At 40.7% G+C, this 13,323-nt stretch overlaps 1 protein-coding gene across 8 annotated transcripts in view; it reads left to right on the top strand.

The window, feature by feature from the left end:
• NOVA1 (NOVA alternative splicing regulator 1) overlaps positions 1 to 13,323 on the top strand; it is a 232,257-nt gene that overhangs the window by 22,223 nt on the left and 196,711 nt on the right. The window lies entirely within an intron of this gene.

Raw genomic sequence — 13,323 nt, 5'->3', positions numbered from 1 at the left:
GTTAGCAAGTTGTTTTAATTAACTTGTCATAGTACACCTTTCTGATCGGAAAACAGCCCTGCACCTATACTGTAGGAGGTCTTAAGAACTGCAGGTACTCTGTAGTTTTGTCACCTTTTATAATTGCTCTCATTAATTTGTATGTAACTTTTTTTTTGTTTAAATTTGTTTGCAAGTACTACAGCAATCGGTAAGATACTGTAGATACTTTTGTACTGAAGTCGTGTACTTTTAAAAATACTGTTTTATTAGTCAACTACCATGGTCTATTAATAATTAAAAATAAATATGTATGCGTAACTATCATAGTAATTTAATAACAGTTTCTACAAAGGAAGTATAAGCTGTTTTTCAGATTCAGTTCCTGTTTTATTTCTGTGTATTTCATTCAAACATAACATTTGAAAATATAGAAAATACTTTAAACTGTCACACTACAATACTTTTTGAAGTAACAAAAGTAAAACAATTTAAAGACAGCTGAAAATGTTCTTCCTTCCCTAATCTGTGCCTTGTATCAGTCTTAAGCAGTGACAATCTAATATCTTATACGTCCAACTTTTAATTTTCATTTGACCTCCTCATATTCTATCTTGCATAGATTGGTGCACTTTTATATTTTATTATTACACTGTATAATTTAAAAATATATAAATAAATAAAAATAAGAGACCCACTGTACATGGCTGACTTTTTGCTTTGCTAATTTAATGCTGTTCTATAGCTTTTTTATTAAAGTTAGGTATAGGTATCCCTGGCAAAAGGACAATAATTTGTATTTATATGTTGTGCTCTTTTTATTTTCTACTTGTATTTAACATAATTTTCTTTGTTTTCCAATGAAGATGGTAGAGTATCAAGAGACACAGGTATCCATTAATTTAGTTTCTTGTTAGTATAACTCTAAAGGCCTCCTTAATAGACTGTATAATAATTTGACCTGGAGGTAAGCAGGCACAACTTTATTAACGTTGGTGAAGCAATACTTATGTAGTGGAGTTGAATTTGGACCAGTATGTACAAAGAGAATCCCTAAGGGCCAATGCAGTCAGTCTGCAAAGAGATGAATAAAAATAGGACATGAAAATACAGCTCTGGAATACTTCCAAGTCAAGCTCAATCTCAGTTAGATATTAACTACTAACATCAATATGAATAGCTTAGTACAAGAGACACTTAAATATGCACATCAACTATACCATATCTTAAAAACAGAATCGTCTGTATCCTGGCAAACTTAATATTTGTTGCAACTGGTTTTCTCATCTGGGGAAATCTGTAACAGCCACCTCTGTTCCATTAATGGCAGTCCTACCAGTAAGCCAAATGCCACAGCATTACAAAAGAATGTGTTCTTAAATAATAATACGTGTAAAGGCCTCACAGCCAACTGACCTTGCAGATGATGAGCGTACATAGATAGTTGCATCTATAGCTGAAAAAGATAATGACTTATCTATGTCTCAGATGGCACTGCAAAACAAAATCTAAAAAAAAAAAAAAGTTGAAGTATGCATTATTCCTGTGGGACAGGAAAAGAAAGTGCTGTAATGTACATGTCTAAATTCAGGGATTGTTTTGACCAGTGATGGAAATCACGTTTTGGAACACAGATGATGCATAAGTGTTGACAGTGGAGGAGCACAACTCTGTGCCGCTACAGTGGGGGGAGTGGAGGGGTCACAATTCTGTGCTGCTGCTGCTGCCAGGTGTTGGGTCTGGCCAGGCTGCAGCCACATGCCTCACTGGTGTAGAAATTGGCTGCTGCTGCTACCCCTACTGCTGCCGGGAACTGGCTTTGGCCAGGCTGCAGCCCCATGCCCTGCTCTCAGCACAGAAATCTGCAGGGGGGCATGTGCCTCATCACTCCTCTTTGACTCATCATCAATATTTTGGGGTAAATATAACTTTTACACTGAAAGTTTGACATTGGAAACTCTACCCAGGAAATTTTAATGTCACCTAACAAAAATTGGGCAAAGTCTGTGTCTGTATGTACTTTTCCTTCACTTTGTGTCCTTTGTTCTACCTGATAGCATTCAATAGGGGTGTGCAAAACAGCCCGTATTTGATTCAGATTCAGCCCAAATCGGGGACAGTGATTTGATATGTTGATTTGGAGCACTGTCCCCAATTCAGTTCAGCTGAATCTGAATATTCTATGCTAATTCAGAGAATCAGCAATTCGGCCATAGACACAGCTTTAAATGTTTTTTTTTTCTACGTACCTCAAGGTACCAGGCATGGCTTGTGAACGCTGTGATGGCAGGGTGGATGGAGTGTCCCACAGGGAAGGGGGAGCCCTGTGCTTGGTGCTGAACCTGGTAGTAGACTGGAAATACTTCGATTTGAAGTATACTTGATGTCATATATCTTGACTTTAAAAAAAGCCTTCAATTTGGTATCCTATGACCACCTCTTGGCAAAACTGGCTGACTGCAGCCTTGACCTCACCATGATCTGCTGACTGGGGAATTGACTCCATGGTAGGACCCTGAGGGTGGTGGTTGACAAGTCAATCATTGTGTTGTGCTGTGACCATTGGGATCCCTCAAGGCTTTGTCCTACATCCTATTTAACATCTTCATTAATGATGTAGACATTGGTGTCATAAGCGAACTGGCCAAATTTGCCGAGAACACCAAACTCTGGGGTAAAGCATCCACACTTTACAGGCTCAGGAAATGGGCGGATGAGAACCTGATGGTGTTGAACACTGAAAAATGCAAGGTTCTCCACCTTGGGAAGAAAAACCTGCAACATGTTTATAGACTCAGCAGTGCTATGTTAGTTAGCACTATGGCTGAAAAGGACTTGGGGGTCATGATTGACCACAAGAGGAACATGAGCCTTCAATGTGATGCTGCTGCTAGTAAAGCGAGCAAAACACTGGCTTGCATCCATAGATGCTTCTTAAGCAAATCCTGGGACGTCATTCCCCATTGTACTCAGCCTTGGTGAGGCTGCAGCTGGAGTACTGCATCCAGTTTTGAGCTCCACAATTCAAAAAGGATGTGGAGAAACTTGAGAGAGTGCAGAGGAGAGCCACGCGCATGATCAGAGGTCAGGAAAACAGACCTTATGATGAGAGGCTGAGAGCCATGGCACTCTTTAGCCTGGAAAAGCGCAGGCTCAGGGGTGATCTGGTGCCCACCTACAAGTTTATCGGGGTGCTCACCAGGATCTGGGGGAACATTCATCAGAGCGCCCCAAGGGATGACAAGGTCAAACGGTCACAAACTTTTCCATGACTGTTTTAGACTGGACATAAGGAAGAACTTCTTTACTGGCCGAGCCCCCAAAGTTTGGAATAGACTGCTTCTGGAGGTGGTTCAAGCACCTACTTTGAACAGCTTCAAGAGACATTTGGATGCTTATTTTGCTGGGATCCTATGATCCCTGCTGACTTCCTGCCCTTTGGGCAGGGGGCTAGACTCGATTTTTCCAAGGTCCTTTCCAGTCATAGTGTCTATGAGTCTATGACTACAGGGGGACTCCGGGTGCCTCCCCCCAGACCCAAGAGGCACCAGTCACCAAGCCAGGGGGACACGGGGGGGGGGGGGGGAGCGGCCCCTCGTGCTCTCCTCAGTGGAATCGGAAGTGAACTGGAAGTGCTTCTGGTCCACTTCTGGGTCTGTTCCATCCTCCTCACTATTTCAGCATTTACAAGCCACCTGCTGCCTTGAGGTATGTAGAAAAAACATTTAAAGCTGTGTGTGTCAGAATCTTTCCAAATCTCTCTCTCTCTCTCTCAATCAATTCGGAGGGTTCAGATTCGATTCAGAGAGAATAAAGGGTCTCCTGATTCAGTTTGGATTTGGAGATTTGGCCACCGAATTGGGCCGAATGTCCACCGAATCAAATTGGGGACTGAAGCTTCGCACAGCCCTAGCATTCGGTCGTTTTTCCTTCAGAATAAAATTATTAAATGTTTACTTATATTAACTTGAAACGATATGCAACTTCCCTTACTACCTACCATGTTATGGGAGTATTAAAGTGATAGTGTAGCCATGATGGTCCAGGAGTTGAGAGGCAAGATTTAAAAGCTTGTCTATCTCTATCCCAACTATACATTTGGTTCACTAAAAGGTAATACCCTAAGAAATCCTTGCCTGTTGCCAGTAGCCGCTATTTGTCACATCACAATTTGTCTCTGTTACTCTAAACCAAGTAAATATACATTGCCTTATCAGTCCTCCTTTTGTTTTGCCATACAGAAATTTATATAATACTGATTTTTCTAAAGAGTGGTGAAAACATTCTGTATTAAATGCCATTCCTTCAGTTTGTCAGTAACCCGATTGTAGCCATATTGGTCTAGAGGAAAAAGCAATCAGGGCTCTTGATAGAGGTGATATCTCCTTTTAGACCAACAAAATTTTTGCCAAAAATTCTTTAATTGCAGTTAATTGCAGGCTCTAAGGCACAAACATCCTTCATCAGGCATTGGAGAAAAGATTGTAAAAGTAGTTGTCCTGTAGAATGAAAGTTCATATTCCATAGGATTTCACAGCTTGTCAAGAGATGGAAAATTCCTTTGGGTAGCAGGCCTGCGCGAAGCAGCTAGTATTTGCTTCGGATTTGGCCCATTTCGGGGACAGTGATTTGATTTGGTGATTTGAATCACTTTCCAAATTTTATTTGGCTGAATCTGATTTGGAGACTCGGCCTCTGCCAGATCTCTGCCCCATTCTCTGCCTGCCCTTCCAGTCCCGGCCTGGCCCCACCATCCCAGCCCTTTTTTTTTTTTAAAAAAGTCCTGCACTTGCTGGGTCCTGCCAGGTTGGGGGACGGTGATCCACACTGCCCCTCACTGCACTATATGAGGGGGCTCTGCCACAGGCACTTAGAGGCCCTGATGACTGTTGCAGTATCTGGTGAGTGGGAGCTTTTTTTTTTTTTTTTTTTTTAGTGCCAGGATACTGGGCCTGGGTATGGCAGCCATTGACAGGGCTGAGATAGCAGGCGGGAGTCACAGGGTGCTCAGGGGGGCTGGGGGAGCAGGCAGGGGATGGAGCCTAGTGGGGGTCTCCCCATGGTTCCCTCCTCCCTTCTTCATCCCCCCCCCCCGCCCACTTCTTACCAGCACGGAGTCCGGGTTCAGCTCTCTGTGGCGATGAGTGGGGACTGCCTAAATCTTCCCTGAAGCTTCTCCAAATCCATTTCAAGGCTTCAAATAGATTTGGACCTTTTTATTGGTCTCCCAAGTCAATTCAGATTTGGAGATTCAGCCACCGAATCGGACCAAATCTCCCCCGAATCGAATCAGCAACTGAAGCTTTGCACAGATGTACTGGGCAGGCAGTTCTTAGCTGGTAAGGAGTCTCTCAGCTCTCCTGTGAGGCTCTGTGATGATGCAAATTATCTTAAACAAAAGCAGGAGCAGTATCTCAGGTTTCAGGTGGTCACAGTTGCTTCCTGCTTGGGAAATTATGAAGATTTCATTTAAAAAATCAGCTATTTTAAGTCTTCATAATTTCCCAAGCAGAAAAGCACCTTTGACCTCCTGAAACCTGAGATACTGCTCCTGTTTTTGTTTAAGGAAATCTGCATTATCACAGACCCTCACAGGAGACTCCTTACCAGCTAAAAACTGCCTGCCCAGTGGAGTTTTCCATCTATTGACTCCTGTGAAATCCTATGAAATATAAACTTTCATTTCTACTCAGGACAACTACATTTACAATCTTTTCTCTAATGCCTGATGAAAGCTTGCAATTAAAGAATTTTTTTGCAAAAATGTGTTGGTCTAATAAAAGAGATTACCTCTACCATAAGCCCTTATTGTTTATTCCTAAAATTTAGCATTTCATATTTTATACATATTTTCTGTAAAGTAACCATAACCCTGATATGCAAGTTCTTGTCTTCCCAGGTGCAAAATTACTTAACAGTATATGGACTGATAGATACGGTGCCTGTTTCAGTGTTGACATCTCTTGCAGGCATTTTTACTGGAAAACAAAACAGTGTCACTATCCTGATTAGCTTAATGGCCTGTCCAGTTAAGTACTTGTGGGTTGTATATGGCCCATAATGAGTGAATTTTTGTGGTCTTCAGGTTCTTACCTAGCCGCTGCTCTGCTTCCCACATTGCTCTGGCTGCAGTAGCAGCTAGTATTATTGGCTCCTACTCTCTCCCCATCTGCTTCCTGCCTGTGTTCTAGGGGGTAGGACAGCATTGTGCAGCACAGCCAATGAAGCAAGGGGAGCTCAGGGTCTGGGGCACCCACACAGCATAGTGTAGGAGGGGAGTCCATGCTAAGGACCTGAGGGTGGGGTTGGGACATTGCCTGCATGACCTGGTGCAGGACAGGGGTTGTGGCCCATGCTAGTGCAGTGCACATGGTTTGCAGCCTCTGGTAGCTTAGAAATTTGACAGCTCTGGTCTAAGTGTAAAACTTAAAGGCACAGACAGATGTGTCCCCCCCCCCGCACCCCAAAAAACCAAACCAAACCAAAAATAACAAAACAGCGCTTTACCAGAAGAGGAGCACATTAGTTTGACTCGGTTCCCCAGCGTCTATGTAGATCAGGCACTTCAGCAAGGCTTTTTTGCATTTTTCTAAAGCTGATTAAATCAGCTATTGGATAAAAGCCTGGCTGAAGTGCCTCATGTATACATGCAGATGTTGGGTGAGCTGGGTCAAACTAACAGGATGCTTCTTTTGGGCATGCGCTGCATTCGGTGTGGGGACGTGCTAAGCTGAAAGTGAAGTGCTGTTCTGGGGGTGGGGGGTTACTTCTATAAGCAGCCTAAAGCACTATGATTTTCTAGGCTCTTTATTCCGTGTTAAAAAAATGAACAAGGCCTTTAGTTGAATGTAAAATAGTGAAAAGGTAGCAGCAATAAGATAGGAAGCTTCTTTGGGTTTAGTAATGTATGGGATTTTTATTTTTAAGAGAATGTTAATTTGAGGGAAATGCGTACATTTAAACAACTAGGATCAGAATAAAAAAGGTTACATTTTATTTGGATTTTGTGTGATTTTTAGGTAATGTGTGATGCAATAAGGTTTGGATTTAAATTATCACATCTTAGATGTTTCTGTGCTGTTTATCACTTAAGTGAGACTATAGCTAGGCACAGGCATGTTTAGCTACCACTCATGATTTACCTGCCCCCCTTTTAGTTGGAAACCTAGGAAATCTCATCTAAAGTTTAAATCAATTTAAGATGCATTAATGAAATACTTGAGCACACAAGCACCTTATTTGCCCATTTTCCTTATTCCTGTTCTATCTGGCCACTGCTACTATCAGTAAAACTGCCAGCCATGAGTTTCCCTGTTCCTGGCAGCTGATAAAACTTTCTCAATCTCGCTGCTATGAAACAAACAACTTTTTACCATTACACACAGCTGATATTGAGGTATTAGTCAAATGAGTCTGTTTATAAGTAATGGAGACTGTAATTGCAATGTGTGAGTAGTGTATTGTGTTGATACTAGAGGGGCATCATGTTGTATGTCTGAAGAGCTCTCTTTGTTTCCAGAATTTTTATGTGGAGGTGTTTGTTGCTAACAATGGTCTAATTCTCAAGAATTCAGGATGCAGGAGAAAGAGAAGAAGAAGTATTAGTCTTTTCTGTTCAGGGAGAGGCTTCTGTTGACTATGATATTGCTGGTATAAACATCAGTGTCTTCTGAGTTCAGATGTCTTATTACTGTACTCACTGATCTGTCAGAGTTTGCCTGTAGCATAGCTTTCTAGATCAAATAATATGTGAAGAAGAAGGATTTATTTTTTTTAGTTGTAAAATATACTTTTTGGAAAAACTGGGAATATATGAAATTAAAAACAATAAAAAACTCATTATTAAAGCCAAACTTGAATGGATTCTTTGTGATCCTTAAAAGGCGTCACAAACCTGTGTGCGGAGTACCCCTTAGAGCCCTGAATGTTTTCCTGCTGCCCTTCTGTTTGTCCCAAGAAACAAACCAAAGTTTTCACTGGGATAACTTCTTATGCCTGCAAGCCTCAGTTCCTCCAGACCTCACAGCTGCAGCAGGTGGTTTCCCTTGGGTTGTGAAATCATTTTTAGGTCCCCCTTTTTTGTAGAATGGGTTAGCTTGGAATATCACTTCCCCAGAGATCACTCTACTGCAGGCAGTCACTAAGAAGAGAAAACAACAGAAAGATCTAGATAAAAGTGGAAAAAAAACAATACAAGCGAAACTGACCGTAAGTTTGAAGACAGAATAAAAATAGAAGTGACCTTTCCCATCTTCTCATCTGGCTACAACATTGCCCCTCTAAGAGTCCTGTCAGTTTCTGGTCATGAGCCGTCTGCTGATCCTGTCTGCCCTGATTGTTGGGGACCTGGATTCACCTGAAAGTCGAGGATCATTCAAAGTCCCCCTCTCCCGGTCACCAGAGTAATCCCTTTTACTTGTGCTTGGGAGTGAGTGGCAATTGTCCTCACCTTAGTAACACAAATAACCAAAGTTATTTAACAGGTACACCAGGGCCGGGCAATTATTTTGAGAGCAGGGCCTCTTAGTTTTGGCAAGCCAGTGAGGGCCTCACAACAGGCAGCTAGGGGCAAATTAATATTAATTTTCTAAATTTTTTAGGGGCCTCGTGGGCTGGATAGAACGTCCTGGCAGGCCGCATCCAGCCTGTGGGCCGCATTTTGCCCACCCCTGAGTTGCACCTATTTCTTATGTAACCATCCATCAGATTTTTTTTTTTTAATTAAACCATGGCTAGAATTATGAAGTTGTATGCAGACCATATAACATAATCTATACAATGGTAAAAGCAACATAAACAGATACAGCATAACATTGGCCTTCCAGTGTGGGTCCACATGTATCAACTGAGCACAAGAAAACATTCATTATATCCCACTAACCCCCCAAATTTGATGGTGTTCATGACAAATGGATTTAGAATTCCCAGGGAAACATGATTCAAATAAATAAAAGTTAATACTGACCTTTTGTACCCCTGTACTGAATGCCTTTGTTTTAGTCTTGTAAATAGTAGCCAAATTGGTTCAGGTCTTGTGCTACAGAAGAAATACAGTTCTTTTTCCATGGAGCCAGACCCAACATAAAGTTACCGTATTGAATTGCACTCGGAAGTTATTTATGTTTCTTCTGGCTGACACTGGTATATAAATTGGTTATTCTTTTGTTCCCCACCTAATGCCTCAGAGTCCTCTTTTAGGGAGTACTGTATGAATTGGGACCTGCCAGTCCAATAGGTCATGAAATCATGCATGATACACTCTTGTACACTGAAAAATCATCACAGTGGACTAAAAATACATGTGGAGAATATGCTTTCTCCCAGTGTTACGTTAGAGATCACAAACAACTGGGAGTTTCGGACAGAATCCCGCCCCCCCACACACGCACTGTTTTCTTTTCTTTTCCAGGAAGAATGGCAGTTTCTGCCAATACTACCATCTCCATCCTTTTATTTTGCCTATTAATGCATGCTAGGAATGTTTGGTTTGCTTGGACAAGTGCCACCTAAATTGCTCAAATGCACATCTTAGTCTTTCTAAGGTACTGAGAAATCATAGACCACATCAAATTGATATGACTTTGAGAGAATAACATGTAATTTGCACACTACAGGAAAAAAAATCATTTTTTCCCATGAGCCCTTAGATATGACAAACAAGATAATGGTATGCAGGTGCCTACCTCAGGCAGATGAATGACAGAATACTGCTTGCTACCTCTGGCAAGAAAAGGGAATCATGACCTACAGAATGATCTCATCTACCTCATTCACAGTTTGTATTGGTCAGTAGCCCAATAGTTTGTGGATGTTCACTGTTTTCATCCACAGACATTAAATATGGTTCCTATGTTACTAGCCTTACTTGAATAGTATGAGGAACATGACTTTTTGCAACATTCTCAGGTACCTCATCCAAAAAAAAGTCAAGAGATGTACAAAATAGGCCAAGTTGTCAGCATCTGGTGATGATTTTTTTGAACAAAGATTCTTTCCCATTGTTCTGTAATAAAAGGGGCCCTACTAGGTACCTTCCTCAATGTGTTCTACTGTTTTTGTAGATCCATAAAACTTTATTGATCTAATTCTGATAGGTCAGATTTTTTTTTTTTGGCTACATGCAGCTTTTCAGTGTTCAAGTTTGAAAGCTAGATGTTCACAACAGGTTTCTGCTGGTGATTTTGTGGAAAGTATGGTGGAAGTAAAGGAAGGTCTCCTTTAGTGTTAATAAAGCCATAGAAATTATACTGTTCTACAAAAAAAAAAACTTGAAAGATTTTTGAACACCAAGATATTGGAGCTGGAACATGATCAGTCACTGGCATGTTGAGTCACTGTGCACCATACATTTAATCTGTTATAGGCTAAATCTCTAAATCAATTGGGTCTAAGAGTAATTAATAGAAGGGGACTGTTTGGGAGCCATCCTATTCTGAGGATGAAGGATGGATCATAATGTTATAATAAACCAATGGACAGCCAGTTGTAGAAGATTTCACTAATAAGTCTTTGAAATTACACAGTAATCATGTCGGACCATCAGCCTTTAGAGGATTTTCTAGTGAAACTTGGTCCTGAGCAGGACCAAAACTAAAAACCCTGACTCCATAGAAGACACATTTCCATAATATAAATTGTTTGAACAAAAATGTGCTTGTGTGTAAATAAGTTAAAATGTGTGCATGTAAACCACTATTACCATATTATACTGCTGTATACTGAAGTAGTTTCATAAGTGAAAATTAAACAATGAAAAACAATCCTGAATACAGTGGAATCACATCTTACACGGGGGTTAGGTTCTAAAGTTGGCGCGTAAAGTGAAAATTGTGTATAGTCAAAATTACCCTTGGACTTGCCCAGTGGTACAGTCCCTCCTTCCGCCCAGAGCAGCTTGCACCAACCTCCCGCCTGGCCAGCATGCACAGCTTCCCAGCAAGGCTGCTCCCAATGTAGCTGCTTGGCCCCGTACACAGCGCTGCGGGTGGGGGGGAGGGGGGAGAAGCTGCAGGCTGAATCCAAACAATTGGCATTCTGGGGCATACGCATATGATGAATTCGCGTAAATTAAATGCGCATATGAGTTTCCACTGTATGTGAAGAACTTCCGTTTTATGACTTAACTAGATATTACAGTGTCTTTTTTTTCTTTAATTGCTCTCTTTCTTACCTGTGGTAATATCAGAAAAATGAAGCACATTGCTCAATTTGAGACCCAGTAAGATTTTACTTCACACTTAGGGTGGCTAGGAGCTGGAACCAACTTCCTAGGGAAGTAGTGCTGGCTCATACCCTGGGGATCTTTAAGAAGAGGCTTGATGACTACCTGGCTGGACTCATTTGAGTCCAGTCTTTTCTCCTGCCCAGGCGGGGGGTCGGACTTGAAGATCTACAAGGTCCCTTCCAACCCTACTTCTATGATTGTATGATCCGGTGAAGGGGTTGCGAAACACTTTAAATGTTCTCTACCTGAACTCAAAACTTTATCTCTAAATATTATACTGGAATCATACAAACAAATGGAAGTATAGCATATAAATTCATAAGTTGACTGATATAAAACATCTGCATTTTTATAAGAATATTAGTTGGAACATCATGATCAAATTCTAATTTGGTTAGGATTGCAGGGAACAATTAAGTAGGTGATTTTAGTTAGATGTGATATTCTTTCTTTTCTGTTTTACAATATTGTGTAGTGGTTTTGCGTAAGGATTATCATCAACTGTGTCTCATCCTATTCATAGCTGATGTAGTTATTTTTGTTTAAAATAGGTCAAATCAGGGCATGCTTAAGGGCCCATCTTTTAAAGACCATCTTTTTACAGCTGGAAGAGGGAGGGAAAAACACTCTGAGGATTGCTACTTGCATCAAAGGATAATTTTTTATTTTGACTTTTTTTCACCTGCAGAGAACTAGAGCTATGGGGCTTATTGTAGTCTGTTTAAAGGTTATTTTTTACTTTTGTCAGATATACCTAGAGTCTTGGATGAATAAAATACACATTTTAAAGCTATTTGTGATTAATGGCTTGATATAATAAGTATTGTCTTGCAAAACAAGTGTCTCAAGATGCTACATTTCAGTGCTCTTATTTTACATAATTATAATATGCCACGTCTGGGTTACTTTTACATTACAAAATGTATCTGGTTTATGAAGTATAGTATTGTTGCATTTGTTTTGCAAGTATATAATTTTTACCCTGTGAAGATTCTCAGAACAGAGAAATCCAAATACTTGCAACTTGTATAGGATCGAAAATTGTTCCATGAAGTTGCTCTGTTGGATGTTGTTTTCCCCATCCCACTTCTAGTTTCCTTTCCAAATACATGAAATTGCTTTGTTTAACATTTATTATGCCATCCTTTTAATTCTTCAAATTGGGTGATCCAGGATAATAGAGAGTGATTGAATTATGATAAATAATGACATTTGTTAAAACAGCACATGATAGAGAAGTTATAAATTCTTTCCCAGGGAATTGATAATCCATTATGCCTCACCCTTTCAAGTCTTTTTGTTCCGTCATTTCCTTTCTAAAATGTCATTTCAAAACTTGCTGGACATGTAAAACCCCTCCCCACTAATGTTGTTAACTTTGAAATTAAATGAAATGTTTTAGATTAATATATTAATAGGAATGTATTACATGTCATATTATCATGTTTTATATACATTTTAAACTTGATTATGGATTCCTACTTGCCTAATACTGAGTGTTGTTTGGCAGAGTGACATTTTGGCTAAAGCAAAGCTGGGCTATAGTTTTTCATGTAGTCTCATGTATGACTTCATAACTATTTATGCTTAACTATCTTAGACAACATGATACTGCCCGTGCTGGCCAATTAGTTTGTAACTGACACGTGTTTAGTTATAGGTGGGGCTGGTAGGTATTATCTAGTATTAAGATTTTTTGAGACTGTTTGTAATAAGAATCTCATTGTAAGACTTCAGCTGTTTGCACCAGAATTACCCATGGCCATGTACAGGTGTTACTTCTATGTTTTCTCCTGGCACAAAGAGTGTACTGTTATTGAAGGACTTCATTGCAGCCTCTTCAAACTAGGTTGATCTCTTCCCTCCACTCCTCTCGGGTGTTGAGGATACCCAATATTCCACAGTCCTCTGCTCTCCAGCCCCCACTTCCCTCTCACTAATTCTCCTGAGGCAGGAGCCTCCTGGAGTCCTGGGGAGGTTCCAGCCATGGGAGAATGCCTGCCACCTATCCTGCCAATTATTTGATTGGAAGGATGAGTAAGGGGCCACGCTCTTGATCTGGAAAAAGAGCCCCCTACCCATTGTACTCCTGCAGTTTCACTGGGATGCATGTGGGGCTG

The sequence above is a fragment of the Crocodylus siamensis genome, chromosome 2 (assembly GCF_052110815.1).
Source record: "Crocodylus siamensis isolate JL-2025a chromosome 2, ASM5211081v1, whole genome shotgun sequence".
In the NCBI taxonomy this organism is placed as follows: Eukaryota; Metazoa; Chordata; order Crocodylia; family Crocodylidae; genus Crocodylus; species Crocodylus siamensis.
This window is presented reverse-complemented; position numbering and strand designations above follow the sequence as displayed.